This window comes from Taudactylus pleione, unplaced genomic scaffold (genome assembly GCF_031769625.1).
Source record: "Taudactylus pleione unplaced genomic scaffold, aTauple2 ptg000134l, whole genome shotgun sequence".
Classification (NCBI taxonomy): Eukaryota; Metazoa; Chordata; class Amphibia; order Anura; family Myobatrachidae; genus Taudactylus; species Taudactylus pleione.
In genome coordinates, this window is record NW_028284536.1 from 5,485,424 (window position 1) to 5,502,004 (window position 16,581).

At 35.1% G+C, this 16,581-nt stretch overlaps 4 non-coding genes across 4 annotated transcripts; all 4 read right to left on the reverse strand.

Annotated features, from left to right (window-relative positions):
* Positions 1 to 4,231: 4,231 nt before the first annotated feature.
* TRNAN-GUU (transfer RNA asparagine (anticodon GUU)) lies at positions 4,232 to 4,305 on the reverse strand. The gene has a single exon. It is a non-coding gene; the product is annotated as a tRNA-Asn (tRNA).
* Positions 4,306 to 7,037: 2,732 nt separating this feature from the next.
* TRNAN-GUU (transfer RNA asparagine (anticodon GUU)) lies at positions 7,038 to 7,111 on the reverse strand. Its single transcript has one exon. It is a non-coding gene; the product is annotated as a tRNA-Asn (tRNA).
* Positions 7,112 to 9,842: 2,731 nt separating this feature from the next.
* On the reverse strand, positions 9,843 to 9,916 carry TRNAN-GUU (transfer RNA asparagine (anticodon GUU)). The gene has a single exon. It is a non-coding gene; the product is annotated as a tRNA-Asn (tRNA).
* Positions 9,917 to 16,390: 6,474 nt separating this feature from the next.
* TRNAN-GUU (transfer RNA asparagine (anticodon GUU)) lies at positions 16,391 to 16,464 on the reverse strand. The gene has a single exon. It is a non-coding gene; the product is annotated as a tRNA-Asn (tRNA).
* Between the last annotated feature and the right edge of the window lie 117 nt (positions 16,465 to 16,581).

Here is a 16,581-nt window from a genome sequence, read left to right on the forward strand (position 1 = left end):
TGTAGCAAAAAATCCACATAATGTCTTTAATTTACCCTATTACTTCTATGGTTATTGAGAAAAACAAACTACATTGACTCCAGAAGAGCAAATCAGGTGATCTAACAAGTACTTTATCAAAATCATCTTTCCAGCTTACACTTTGGTGATGCAATAAGACAATGATTTTGTAAGAAAAATCTTCACACTTCAAAAAGTTTTTCTTAATTCCTTACCTTTGTACTGATAAGATAACACCTGGTTTTAACATAACACAGGCTTCCACTTAAAAATGTTGCTAGGTTGCATTCTGCTGATTAGATATCACCAGGAACAACATTAACCTTCAGGTATTTTCTAAATGTTGAATAAATTGGCTTAAATCAAATTAAACTCACTTTAGAGATAATTGTTTCAGAGAAAGTCTTGAACCCTTCCTTAAAATATGTAGTTTGACATGTTGACTTCTCTACCTAAAAATCCCCAAAACTTGATTAATAGAATATTCTCGTCCCTGGGTGGGATTGAACCACCAACATACCAGTTAACAGCCGAACGTGCTAACCAATTGCGCCACAGAAACCCTATATGAGACATAAACAAACAACAGCTAAGAAACATTGATCTGGAAAGTTTCCTTGCCAAAGTTTATAAAGTCTCTAATCTGGACAGTTATTTTAGGATTTTTCGTTAATTAAAAGGCACACATTGCCATGTTCTTGTGATGAATCAACCCTTCTTGAGTTCTAAGCACTTCCATGAGCAGCAGAGTGGTGCAGCGGAAGCGTGCTGGGCCCATAACCCAGAGGTCGATGGATCGAAACCATCCTCTGCTATGTGCTATTTTCATTTATCAAATCTAAAATTGGGATTGCTATTTTGACTTTTTTGGTCTTTGCTTATAGTAGAAAATCCATTATCATCTTAACTCATTTAAATCGTATTTTGACAGAAGTGCTGTAGCAAAAAACCCACATAATGTCTTTACTTTACCCTATTACTTCTATGGTTATTGAGAAAAACAAACTACATTGACTCCAGAAGAGCAAATCAGGTGATCTAACAAGTAATTTATCAAAATCATCTTTCCAGCTTACACTTTGGTGATGCAATAAGACAATGATTTTGTAAGAAAAATCTTCACACTTCAAAAAGTTTTTCTTAATTCCTTACCTTTGTACTGATAAGATAACACCTGGTTTTAACATAACACAGGCTTCCACTTAAAAATGTTGCTAGGTTGCATTCTGCTGATTAGATATCACCAGGAACAACATTAACCTTCAGGTATTTTCTAAATGTTGAATAAATTGGCTTAAATCAAATTAAACTCACTTTAGAGATAACTGTTTCAGAGAAAGTCTTGAACCCTACCATAAAATAGGTAGTTTGACATGTTGACTTCTCTACCTAAAATTCCCCAAAATTTGACTAATAGAAGATTCTCGTCTCTGGGTGGGATTGAACCACCAACCTTCCGATTAACAGCCAAACGCGCTAATCAATTGCGCCACAGAGACACTATGTGATACATAAACAAACAACACCTAAGAAAGATTGATCTGGAAAGTTTCCTTGCCAAAGTTTATAAAGTCTCTAATCTGGACAGTTATTTTAGGATTTTTCGTTAATTAAAAGGAACACATTGCCATGTTCTTGAGATGAATCAACCCTTCTTGAGTTCTAAGAACTTCCATGAGCAGCAGAGTGGCGCAGCGGAAGCGTGCTGGGCCCATAACCCAGAGGTCGATGGATCGAAACTCTGCTATGTGCTGTTTTCATTTATCAAATCTAAAATTGGGATTGCTATTTTGACTTTTTTGGTCTTTGCTTATAGTAGAAAATCCATTATCATCTTAACTCATTTTAATCGTATTTTGACAGAAGTGCTGTAGCAAAAAACCCACATAATGTCTTTACTTTACCCTATTACTTCTATGGTTATTGAGAAAAACAAACTACATTGACTCCAGAAGAGCAAATCAGGTGTTCTAACAAGTAATTTATCAAAATCATCTTTCCAGCTTACACTTTGGTGATGCAATAAGACAATGATTTTGTAAGAAAAATCTTCAAACTTCAAAAAGTTTTTCTTAATTCCTTACCTTTGTACTGATAAGATAACACCTGGTTATAACATAACACAGGCTTTCACTTAAAATGCTGCTAGGTTGCATTCTGCTGATTAGATATCACCAGGAACAACATTAACCTTCAGGTATTTTCTAAATGTTGAATAAATTGGCTTAAATCAAATTAAACTCACTTTAGAGATAATTGTTTCAGAGAAAGTCTTGAACCCTTCCTTAAAATAGGTAGTTTGACATGTTGACTTCTCTACCTAAAAATCCCCAAAACTTGATTAATAGAATATTCTCGTCCCTGGGTGGGATTGAACCACCAACATTCCAGTTAACAACCGAACGTGCTAACCAATTGCGCCACAGAAACCCTATATGAGACATAAACAAACAACAGCTAAGAAACATTGATCTGGAAAGTTTCCTTGCCAAAGTTTATAAAGTCTCTAATCTGGACAGTTATTTTAGGATTTTTCGTTAATTAAAAGGAACACATTGCCATGTTCTTGTGATGAATCAACCCTTCTTGAGTTCTAATCACTTCCATGAGCAGCAGAGTGGTGCAGCGGAAGCGTGCTGGGCCCATAACCCAGAGGTTGATGGATCGAAACCATCCTCTGCTATGTGCTATTTTCATTTATCAAATCTAAAATTGGGAGTGCTATTTTGACTTTTTTGGTCTTTGCTTATAGTAGAAAATCCATTATCATCTTAACTCATTTTAATCGTATTTTGACAGAAGTGCTGTGGCAAAAAATCCACATAATGTCTTTAATTTACCCTATTACTTCTATGGTTATTGAGAAAAACAAACTACATTGACTCCAGAAGAGCAAATCAGGTGATCTAACAAGTACTTTATCAAAATCATCTTTCCAGCTTACACTTTGGTGATGCAATAAGACAATGATTTTGTAAGAAAAATCTTCACACTTCAAAAAGTTTTTCTTAATTCCTTACCTTTGTACTGATAAGATAACACCTGGTTATAACATAACAAAGGCTTTCACTTAAAAATGCTGCTAGGTTGCATTCTGCTGATTAGATATCACCAGGAACAACATTAACCTTCAGGTATTTTCTAAATGTTGAATAAATTGGCTTAAATCAAATTAAACTCACTTTAGAGATAATTGTTTCAGAGAAAGTCTTGAACCCTTCCTTAAAATAGGTAGTTTGACATGTTGACTTCTCTACCTAAAAATCCCCAAAACTTGATTAATAGAATATTCTCGTCCCTGGGTGGGATTGAACCACCAACATACCAGTTAACAGCCGAACGCGCTAACCAAATGCGCCACAGAAACCCTATATGAGACATAAACAAACAACAGCTAAGAAACATTGATCTGGAAAGTTTCCATGCCAAAGTTTATAAAGTCTCTAATCTGGACAGTTATTTTAGGATTTTTCGTTAATTAAAAGGAACAAATTGCCATGTTCTTGTGATGAATCAACCCTTCTTGAGTTCTAAGCACTTCCATAAGCAGCAGAGTGGCGCAGCGGAAGCGTGCTGGGCCCACAACCCACAGGTTGATGGATCGAAACCATCCTCTGCTATGTGCTATTTTCATTTATCAAATCTAAAAATTGGGATTTCTATTTTGACTTTTTTGGTCTTTGCTTATAGTAGAAAATCCATTATCATCTTAACTCATTTTAATCGTATTTTGACAGAAGTGCTGTAGCCAAAAATCCACATAATGTCTTTAATTTACCCTATTACTTCTATGGTTATTGAGAAAAACAAACTACATTGACTCCAGAAGAGCAAATCAGGTGATCTAACAAGTAATTTATCAAAATCATCTTTCCAGCTTACACTTTGGTGATGCAATAAGACAATGATTTTGTAAGAAAAATCTTCACACTTCAAAAAGTTTTTCTTAATTACTTACCTTTGTACTGATAAGATAACACCTGGTTTTAACATAACACAGGCTACCACTTAAAAATGTTGCTAGGTTGCATTCTGCTGATTAGATATCACCAGGAACAACATTAACCTTCAGGTATTTTCTAAATGTTGAATAAATTGGCTTAAATCAAATTAAACTCACTTTAGAGATAACTGTTTCAGAGAAAGTCTTGAACCCTACCATAAAATAGGTAGTTTGACATGTTGACTTCTCTACCTAAAATTCCCCAAAATTTGACTAATAGAAGATTCTCGTCCCTGGGTGGGATTGAACCACCAACCTTCCGGTTAACAGCCGAACGCGCTAATCAATTGCGCCACAGAGACACTATGTGATACATAAACAAACAACACCTAAGAAAGATTGATCTGGAAAGTTTCCTTGCCAAAGTTTATAAAGTCTCTAATCTGGACAGTTATTTTAGGATTTTTCGTTAATTAAAAGAAACACATTGCCATGTTCTTGAGATGAATCAACCCTTCTTGAGTTCTAAGAACTTCCATGAGCAGCAGAGTGGTGCAGCGGAAGCGTGCTGGGCCCATAACCCAGAGGTCGATGGATCGAAACTCTGCTATGTGCTGTTTTCATTTATCAAATCTAAAATTGGGATTGCTATTTTGACTTTTTTGGTCTTTGCTTATAGTAGAAAATCCATTATCATCTTAACTCATTTAAATCGTATTTTGACAGAAGTGCTGTAGCAAAAAACCCACATAATGTCTTTACTTTACCCTATTACTTCTATGGTTATTGAGAAAAACAAACTACATTGACTCCAGAAGAGCAAATCAGGTGTTCTAACAAGTAATTTATCAAAATCATCTTTCCAGCTTACACTTTGGTGATGCAATAAGACAATGATTTTGTAAGAAAAATCTTCAAACTTCAAAAAGTTTTTCTTAATTCCTTACCTTTGTACTGATAAGATAACACCTGGTTATAACATAACACAGGCTTTCACTTAAAATGCTGCTAGGTTGCATTCTGCTGATTAGATATCACCAGGAACAACATTAACCTTCAGGTATTTTCTAAATGTTGAATAAATTGGCTTAAATCAAATTAAACTCACTTTAGAGATAATTGTTTCAGAGAAAGTCTTGAACCCTTCCTTAAAATAGGTAGTTTGACATGTTGACTTCTCTACCTAAAAATCCCCAAAACTTGATTAATAGAATATTCTCATCCCTGGGTGGGATTGAACCACCAACATTCCAGTTAACAGCCGAACACGCTAACCAATTGCGCCACAGAAACCCTATATGAGACATAAACAAACAACAGCTAAGAAACATTGATCTGGAAAGTTTCCTTGCCAAAGTTTATAAAGTCTCTAATCTGGACAGTTATTTTAGGATTTTTGGTTAACTAAAAGGAACACATTGCCATGTTCTTGTGATGAATCAACCCTTCTTGAGTTCTAAGCACTTCCATGAGCAGCAGAGTGGCGCAGCAGAAGCGTGCTGGGCCCATAACCCAGAGGTAGATGGATCGAAACCATCCTCTGCTATGTGCTATTTTCATTTATCAAATCTAAAATTGGGATTGCTATTTTGACTTTTTTGGTCTTTGCTTATAGTAGAAAATCCATTATCATCTTAACTCATTTTAATCGTATTTTGACAGAAGTGCTGTAGCCAAAAATCCACATAATGTCTTTAATTTACCCTATTACTTCTATGGTTATTGAGAAAAACAAACTACATTGACTCCAGAAGAGCAAATCAGGTGATCTAACAAGTAATTTATCAAAATCATCTTTCCAGCTTACACTTTGGTGATGCAATAAGACAATGATTTTGTAAGAAAAATCTTCACACTTCAAAAAGTTTTTCTTAATTCCTTACCTTTGTACTGATAAGATAACACCTGGTTATAACATAACAAAGGCTTTCACTTAAAAATGCTGCTAGGTTGCATTCTGCTGATTAGATATCACCAGGAACAACATTAACCTTCACGTATTTTCTAAATGTTGAATAAATTGGCTTAAATCAAATTAAACTCACTTTAGAGATAATTGTTTCAGAGAAAGTCTTGAACCCTTCCTTAAAATAGGTAGTTTGACATGTTGACTTCTCTACCTAAAAATCCCCAAAACTTGATTAATAGAATATTCTCGTCCCTGGGTGGGATTGAACCACCAACATTCCAGTTAACAGCCGAACGCGCTAACCAAATGCGCCACAGAAACCCTATATGAGACATAAACAAACAACAGCTAAGAAACATTGATCTGGAAAGTTTCCATGCCAAAGTTTATAAAGTCTCTAATCTGGACAGTTATTTTAGGATTTTTCGTTAATTAAAAGGAACAAATTGCCATGTTCTTGTGATGAATCAACCCTTCTTGAGTTCTAAGCACTTCCATAAGCAGCAGAGTGGCGCAGCGGAAGCGTGCTGGGCCCACAACCCACAGGTCGATGGATCGAAACCATCCTCTGCTATGTGCTATTTTCATTTATCAAATCTAAAAATTGGGATTTCTATTTTGACTTTTTTGGTCTTTGCTTATAGTAGAAAATCCATTATCATCTTAACTCATTTTAATCGTATTTTGACAGAAGTGCTGTAGCCAAAAATCCACATAATGTCTTTAATTTACCCTATTACTTCTATGGTTATTGAGAAAAACAAACTACATTGACTCCAGAAGAGCAAATCAGGTGATCTAACAAGTAATTTATCAAAATCATCTTTCCAGCTTACACTTTGGTGATGCAATAAGACAATGATTTTGTAAGAAAAATCTTCACACTTCAAAAAGTTTTTCTTAATTACTTACCTTTGTACTGATAAGATAACACCTGGTTTTAACATAACACAGGCTTCCACTTAAAAATGTTGCTAGGTTGCATTCTGCTGATTAGATATCACCAGGAACAACATTAACCTTCAGGTATTTTCTAAATGTTGAATAAATTGGCTTAAATCAAATTAAACTCACTTTAGAGATAACTGTTTCAGAGAAAGTCTTGAACCCTACCATAAAATAGGTAGTTTGACATGTTGACTTCTCTACCTAAAATTCCCCAAAATTTGACTAATAGAAGATTCTCGTCCCTGGGTGGGATTGAACCACCAACCTTCCGGTTAACAGCCGAACGCGCTAATCAATTGCGCCACAGAGACACTATGTGATACATAAACAAACAACACCTAAGAAAGATTGATCTGGAAAGTTTCCTTGCCAAAGTTTATAAAGTCTCTAATCTGGACAGTTATTTTAGGATTTTTCGTTAATTAAAAGAAACACATTGCCATGTTCTTGAGATGAATCAACAATTCTTGAGTTCTAAGAACTTCCATGAGCAGCAGAGTGGTGCAGCGGAAGCGTGCTGGGCCCATAACCCAGAGGTCGATGGATCGAAACTCTGCTATGTGCTGTTTTCATTTATCAAATCTAAAATTGGGATTGCTATTTTGACTTTTTTGGTCTTTGCTTATAGTAGAAAATCCATTATCATCTTAACTCATTTAAATCGTATTTTGACAGAAGTGCTGTAGCAAAAAACCCACATAATGTCTTTACTTTACCCTATTACTTCTATGGTTATTGAGAAAAACAAACTACATTGACTCCAGAAGAGCAAATCAGGTGTTCTAACAAGTAATTTATCAAAATCATCTTTCCAGCTTACACTTTGGTGATGCAATAAGACAATGATTTTGTAAGAAAAATCTTCAAACTTCAAAAAGTTTTTCTTAATTCCTTACCTTTGTACTGATAAGATAACACCTGGTTATAACATAACACAGGCTTTCACTTAAAATGCTGCTAGGTTGCATTCTGCTGATTAGATATCACCAGGAACAACATTAACCTTCAGGTATTTTCTAAATGTTGAATAAATTGGCTTAAATCAAATTAAACTCACTTTAGAGATAATTGTTTCAGAGAAAGTCTTGAACCCTTCCTTAAAATAGGTAGTTTGACATGTTGACTTCTCTACCTAAAAATCCCCAAAACTTGATTAATAGAATATTCTCATCCCTGGGTGGGATTGAACCACCAACATTCCAGTTAACAGCCGAACGCGCTAACCAATTGCGCCACAGAAACCCTATATGAGACATAAACAAACAACAGCTAAGAAACATTGATCTGGAAAGTTTCCTTGCCAAAGTTTATAAAGTCTCTAATCTGGACAGTTATTTTAGGATTTTTGGTTAATTAAAAGGAACACATTGCCATGTTCTTGTGATGAATCAACCCTTCTTGAGTTCTAAGCACTTCCATGAGCAGCAGAGTGGAGCAGCAGAAGCGTGCTGGGCCCATAACCCAGAGGTAGATGGATCGAAACCATCCTCTGCTATGTGCTATTTTCATTTATCAAATCTAAAATTGGGATTTCTATTTTGACTTTTTTGGTCTTTGCTTATAGTAGAAAATCCATTATCATCTTAACTCATTTTAATCGTATTTTGACAGAAGTGCTGTAGCCAAAAATCCACATAATGTGTTTAATTTACCCTATTACTTCTATGGTTATTGAGAAAAACAAACTACATTGACTCCAGAAGAGCAAATCAGGTGATCTAACAAGTAATTTATCAAAATCATCTTTCCAGCTTACACTTTGGTGATGCAATAAGACAATGATTTTGTAAGAAAAATCTTCACACTTCAAAAAGTTTTTCTTAATTCCTTACCTTTGTACTGATAAGATAACACCTGGTTATAACATAACAAAGGCTTTCACTTAAAAATGCTGCTAGGTTGCATTCTGCTGATTAGATATCACCAGGAACAACATTAACCTTCAGGTATTTTCTAAATGTTGAATAAATTGGCTTAAATCAAATTAAACTCACTTTAGAGATAATTGTTTCAGAGAAAGTCTTGAACCCTTCCTTAAAATAGGTAGTTTGACATGTTGACTTCTCTACCTAAAAATCCCCAAAACTTGATTAATAGAATATTCTCGTCCCTGGGTGGGATTGAACCACCAACATTCCAGTTAACAGCCGAACGCGCTAACCAATTGCGCCACAGAAACCCTATATGAGACATAAACAAACAACAGCTAAGAAACATTGATCTGGAAAGTTTCCTTGCCAAAGTTTATAAAGTCTCTAATCTGGAAAGTTATTTTAGGATTTTTCGTTAATTAAAAGGAACACATTGCTATGTTCTTGTGATGAATCAACCCTTCTTGAGTTCTAAGCACTTCCATGAGCAGCAGAGTGGCGCAGCGGAAGCGTGCTGGGCCCATAACCCAGAGGTCGATGGATCGAAACCATCCTCTGCTATGTGCTATTTTCATTTATCAAATCTAAAATTGGGATTGCTATTTTGACTTTTTTGGTCTTTGCTTATAGTAGAAAATCCATTATCATCTTAACTCATTTTAATCGTATTTTGACAGAAGTGCTGTAGCAAAAAATCCACTTAATGTCTTTACTTTACCCTATTACTTCTATGGTTATTGAGAAAAACAAACTACATTGACTCCAGAAGAGCAAATCAGGTGATCTAACAAGTAATTTATCAAAATCATCTTTCCAGCTTACACTTTGGTGATGCAATAAGACAATGATTTTGTAAGAAAAATCTTCACACTTCAAAAAGTTTTTCTTAATTACTTACCTTTGTACTGATAAGATAACACCTGGTTTTAACATAACACAGGCTTCCACTTAAAAATGTTGCTAGGTTGCATTCTGCTGATTAGATATCACCAGGAACAACATTAACCTTCAGGTATTTTCTAAATGTTGAATAAATTGGCTTAAATCAAATTAAACTCACTTTAGAGATAACTGTTTCAGAGAAAGTCTTGAACCCTACCATAAAATAGGTAGTTTGACATGTTGACTTCTCTACCTAAAATTCCCCAAAATTTGACTAATAGAAGATTCTCGTCCCTGGGTGGGATTGAACCACCAACCTTCCGGTTAACAGCCGAACGCGCTAATCAATTGCGCCACAGAGACACTATGTGATACATAAACAAACAACACCTAAGAAAGATTGATCTGGAAAGTTTCCTTGCCAAAGTTTATAAAGTCTCTAATCTGGACAGTTATTTTAGGATTTTTCGTTAATTAAAAGAAACACATTGCCATGTTCTTGAGATGAATCAACCCTTCTTGAGTTCTAAGAACTTCCATGAGCAGCAGAGTGGTGCAGCGGAAGCGTGCTGGGCCCATAACCCAGAGGTCGATGGATCGAAACTCTGCTATGTGCTGTTTTCATTTATCAAATCTAAAATTGGGATTGCTATTTTGACTTTTTTGGTCTTTGCTTATAGTAGAAAATCCATTATCATCTTAACTCATTTAAATCGTATTTTGACAGAAGTGCTGTAGCAAAAAACCCACATAATGTCTTTACTTTACCCTATTACTTCTATGGTTATTGAGAAAAACAAACTACATTGACTCCAGAAGAGCAAATCAGGTGTTCTAACAAGTAATTTATCAAAATCATCTTTCCAGCTTACACTTTGGTGATGCAATAAGACAATGATTTTGTAAGAAAAATCTTCAAACTTCAAAAAGTTTTTCTTAATTCCTTACCTTTGTACTGATAAGATAACACCTGGTTATAACATAACACAGGCTTTCACTTAAAATGCTGCTAGGTTGCATTCTGCTGATTAGATATCACCAGGAACAACATTAACCTTCAGGTATTTTCTAAATGTTGAATAAATTGGCTTAAATCAAATTAAACTCACTTTAGAGATAATTGTTTCAGAGAAAGTCTTGAACCCTTCCTTAAAATAGGTAGTTTGACATGTTGACTTCTCTACCTAAAAATCCCCAAAACTTGATTAATAGAATATTCTCGTCCCTGGGTGGGATTGAACCACCAACATTCCAGTTAACAGCCGAACGCGCTAACCAATTGCGCCACAGAAACCCTATATGAGACATAAACAAACAACAGCTAAGAAACATTGATCTGGAAAGTTTCCTTGCCAAAGTTTATAAAGTCTCTAATCTGGACAGTTATTTTAGGATTTTTGGTTAATTAAAAGGAACACATTGCCATGTTCTTGTGATGAATCAACCCTTCTTGAGTTCTAAGCACTTCCATGAGCAGCAGAGTGGCGCAGCAGAAGCGTGCTGGGCCCATAACCCAGAGGTAGATGGATCGAAACCATCCTCTGCTATGTGCTATTTTCATTTATCAAATCTAAAATTGGGATTTCTATTTTGACTTTTTTGGTCTTTGCTTATAGTAGAAAATCCATTATCATCTTAACTCATTTTAATCGTATTTTGACAGAAGTGCTGTAGCCAAAAATCCACATAATGTCTTTTATTTACCCTATTACTTCTATGGTTATTGAGAAAAACAAACTACATTGACTCCAGAAGAGCAAATCAGGTGATCTAACAAGTACTTTATCAAAATCATCTTTCCAGCTTACACTTTGGTGATGCAATAAGACAATGATTTTGTAAGAAAAATCTTCACACTTCAAAAAGTTTTTCTTAATTCCTTACCTTTGTACTGATAAGATAACACCTGGTTATAACATAACAAAGGCTTTCACTTAAAAATGCTGCTAGGTTGCATTCTGCTGATTAGATATCACCAGGAACAACATTAACCTTCAGGTATTTTCTAAATGTTGAATAAATTGGCTTAAATCAAATTAAACTCACTTTAGAGATAATTGTTTCAGAGAAAGTCTTGAACCCTTCCTTAAAATAGGTAGTTTGACATGTTGACTTCTCTACCTAAAAATCCCCAAAACTTGATTAATAGAATATTCTCGTCCCTGGGTGGGATTGAACCACCAACATTCCAGTTAACAGCCGAACGCGCTAACCAATTGCGCCACAGAAACCCTATATGAGACATAAACAAACAACAGCTAAGAAACATTGATCTGGAAAGTTTCCATGCCAAAGTTTATAAAGTCTCTAATCTGGACAGTTATTTTAGGATTTTTCGTTAATTAAAAGGAACAAATTGCCATGTTCTTGTGATGAATCAACCCTTCTTGAGTTCTAAGCACTTCCATAAGCAGCAGAGTGGCGCAGCGGAAGCGTGCTGGGCCCATAACCCAGAGGTCGATGTATCGAAACCATCCTCTGCTATGTGCTATTTTCATTTATCAAATCTAAAATTGGGATTGCTATTTTGACTTTTTTGGTCTTTGCTTATAGTAGAAAATCCATTATCATCTTAACTCATTTAATTCGTATTTTGACAGAAGTGCTGTAGCAAAAAATCCACATAATGTCTTTACTTTACCCTACTACTTCTATGGTTATTGAGAAAAACAAACTACATTGACTCCAGAAGAGCAAATCAGGTGATCTAACAAGTAATTTATCAAAATCATTTTTCCAGCTTACACTTTGGTGATGCAATAAGACAATGATTTTGTAAGAAAAATCTTCACACTTCAAAAAGTTTTTCTTAATTCCTTACCTTTGTACTGATAAGATAACACCTGGTTTTAACATAACACAGGCTTCCACTTAAAAATGTTGCTAGGTTGCATTCTGCTGATTAGATATCACCAGGAACAACATTAACCTTCAGGTATTTTCTAAATGTTGAATAAATTGGCTTAAATCAAATTAAACTCACTTTAGAGATAATTGTTTCAGAGAAAGTCTTGAACCCTTCCTTAAAATATGTAGTTTGACATGTTGACTTCTCTACCTAAAAATCCCCAAAACTTGATTAATAGAATATTCTCGTCCCTGGGTGGGATTGAACCACCAACATACCAGTTAACAGCCGAACGTGCTAACCAATTGCGCCACAGAAACCCTATATGAGACATAAACAAACAACAGCTAAGAAACATTGATCTGGAAAGTTTCCTTGCCAAAGTTTATAAAGTCTCTAATCTGGACAGTTATTTTAGGATTTTTCGTTAATTAAAAGGCACACATTGCCATGTTCTTGTGATGAATCAACCCTTCTTGAGTTCTAAGCACTTCCATGAGCAGCAGAGTGGTGCAGCGGAAGCGTGCTGGGCCCATAACCCAGAGGTCGATGGATCGAAACCATCCTCTGCTATGTGCTATTTTCATTTATCAAATCTAAAATTGGGATTGCTATTTTGACTTTTTTGGTCTTTGCTTATAGTAGAAAATCCATTATCATCTTAACTCATTTAAATCGTATTTTGACAGAAGTGCTGTAGCAAAAAACCCACATAATGTCTTTACTTTACCCTATTACTTCTATGGTTATTGAGAAAAACAAACTACATTGACTCCAGAAGAGCAAATCAGGTGATCTAACAAGTAATTTATCAAAATCATCTTTCCAGCTTACACTTTGGTGATGCAATAAGACAATGATTTTGTAAGAAAAATCTTCACACTTCAAAAAGTTTTTCTTAATTCCTTACCTTTGTACTGATAAGATAACACCTGGTTTTAACATAACACAGGCTTCCACTTAAAAATGTTGCTAGGTTGCATTCTGCTGATTAGATATCACCAGGAACAACATTAACCTTCAGGTATTTTCTAAATGTTGAATAAATTGGCTTAAATCAAATTAAACTCACTTTAGAGATAACTGTTTCAGAGAAAGTCTTGAACCCTACCATAAAATAGGTAGTTTGACATGTTGACTTCTCTACCTAAAATTCCCCAAAATTTGACTAATAGAAGATTCTCGTCTCTGGGTGGGATTGAACCACCAACCTTCCGATTAACAGCCAAACGCGCTAATCAATTGCGCCACAGAGACACTATGTGATACATAAACAAACAACACCTAAGAAAGATTGATCTGGAAAGTTTCCTTGCCAAAGTTTATAAAGTCTCTAATCTGGACAGTTATTTTAGGATTTTTCGTTAATTAAAAGGAACACATTGCCATGTTCTTGAGATGAATCAACCCTTCTTGAGTTCTAAGAACTTCCATGAGCAGCAGAGTGGCGCAGCGGAAGCGTGCTGGGCCCATAACCCAGAGGTCGATGGATCGAAACTCTGCTATGTGCTGTTTTCATTTATCAAATCTAAAATTGGGATTGCTATTTTGACTTTTTTGGTCTTTGCTTATAGTAGAAAATCCATTATCATCTTAACTCATTTTAATCGTATTTTGACAGAAGTGCTGTAGCAAAAAACCCACATAAAGTCTTTACTTTACCCTATTACTTCTATGGTTATTGAGAAAAACAAACTACATTGACTCCAGAAGAGCAAATCAGGTGTTCTAACAAGTAATTTATCAAAATCATCTTTCCAGCTTACACTTTGGTGATGCAATAAGACAATGATTTTGTAAGAAAAATCTTCAAACTTCAAAAAGTTTTTCTTAATTCCTTACCTTTGTACTGATAAGATAACACCTGGTTATAACATAACACAGGCTTTCACTTAAAATGCTGCTAGGTTGCATTCTGCTGATTAGATATCACCAGGAACAACATTAACCTTCAGGTATTTTCTAAATGTTGAATAAATTGGCTTAAATCAAATTAAACTCACTTTAGAGATAATTGTTTCAGAGAAAGTCTTGAACCCTTCCTTAAAATAGGTAGTTTGACATGTTGACTTCTCTACCTAAAAATCCCCAAAACTTGATTAATAGAATATTCTCGTCCCTGGGTGGGATTGAACCACCAACATTCCAGTTAACAACCGAACGTGCTAACCAATTGCGCCACAGAAACCCTATATGAGACATAAACAAACAACAGCTAAGAAACATTGATCTGGAAAGTTTCCTTGCCAAAGTTTATAAAGTCTCTAATCTGGACAGTTATTTTAGGATTTTTCGTTAATTAAAAGGAACACATTGCCATGTTCTTGTGATGAATCAACCCTTCTTGAGTTCTAATCACTTCCATGAGCAGCAGAGTGGTGCAGCGGAAGCGTGCTGGGCCCATAACCCAGAGGTTGATGGATCGAAACCATCCTCTGCTATGTGCTATTTTCATTTATCAAATCTAAAATTGGGAGTGCTATTTTGACTTTTTTGGTCTTTGCTTATAGTAGAAAATCCATTATCATCTTAACTCATTTTAATCGTATTTTGACAGAAGTGCTGTGGCAAAAAATCCACATAATGTCTTTAATTTACCCTATTACTTCTATGGTTATTGAGAAAAACAAACTACATTGACTCCAGAAGAGCAAATCAGGTGATCTAACAAGTACTTTATCAAAATCATCTTTCCAGCTTACACTTTGGTGATGCAATAAGACAATGATTTTGTAAGAAAAATCTTCACACTTCAAAAAGTTTTTCTTAATTCCTTACCTTTGTACTGATAAGATAACACCTGGTTATAACATAACAAAGGCTTTCACTTAAAAATGCTGCTAGGTTGCATTCTGCTGATTAGATATCACCAGGAACAACATTAACCTTCAGGTATTTTCTAAATGTTGAATAAATTGGCTTAAATCAAATTAAACTCACTTTAGAGATAATTGTTTCAGAGAAAGTCTTGAACCCTTCCTTAAAATAGGTAGTTTGACATGTTGACTTCTCTACCTAAAAATCCCCAAAACTTGATTAATAGAATATTCTCGTCCCTGGGTGGGATTGAACCACCAACATTCCAGTTAACAGCCGAACGCGCTAACCAAATGCGCCACAGAAACCCTATATGAGACATAAACAAACAACAGCTAAGAAACATTGATCTGGAAAGTTTCCATGCCAAAGTTTATAAAGTCTCTAATCTGGACAGTTATTTTAGGATTTTTCGTTAATTAAAAGGAACAAATTGCCATGTTCTTGTGATGAATCAACCCTTCTTGAGTTCTAAGCACTTCCACAAGCAGCAGAGTGGCGCAGCGGAAGCGTGCTGGGCCCACAACCCACAGGTTGATGGATCGAAACCATCCTCTGCTATGTGCTATTTTCATTTATCAAATCTAAAAATTGGGATTTCTATTTTGACTTTTTTGGTCTTTGCTTATAGTAGAAAATCCATTATCATCTTAACTCATTTTAATCGTATTTTGACAGAAGTGCTGTAGCCAAAAATCCACATAATGTCTTTAATTTACCCTATTACTTCTATGGTTATTGAGAAAAACAAACTACATTGACTCCAGAAGAGCAAATCAGGTGATCTAACAAGTAATTTATCAAAATCATCTTTCCAGCTTACACTTTGGTGATGCAATAAGACAATGATTTTGTAAGAAAAATCTTCACACTTCAAAAAGTTTTTCTTAATTACTTACCTTTGTACTGATAAGATAACACCTGGTTTTAACATAACACAGGCTTCCACTTAAAAATGTTGCTAGGTTGCATTCTGCTGATTAGATATCACCAGGAACAACATTAACCTTCAGGTATTTTCTAAATGTTGAATAAATTGGCTTAAATCAAATTAAACTCACTTTAGAGATAACTGTTTCAGAGAAAGTCTTGAACCCTACCATAAAATAGGTAGTTTGACATGTTGACTTCTCTACCTAAAATTCCCCAAAATTTGACTAATAGAAGATTCTCGTCCCTGGGTGGGATTGAACCACCAACCTTCCGGTTAACAGCCGAACGCGCTAATCAATTGCGCCACAGAGACACTATGTGATACATAAACAAACAACACCTAAGAAAGATTGATCTGGAAAGTTTCCTTGCCAAAGTTTATAAAGTCTCTAATCTGGACAATTATTTTAGGATTTTTCGTTAATTAAAA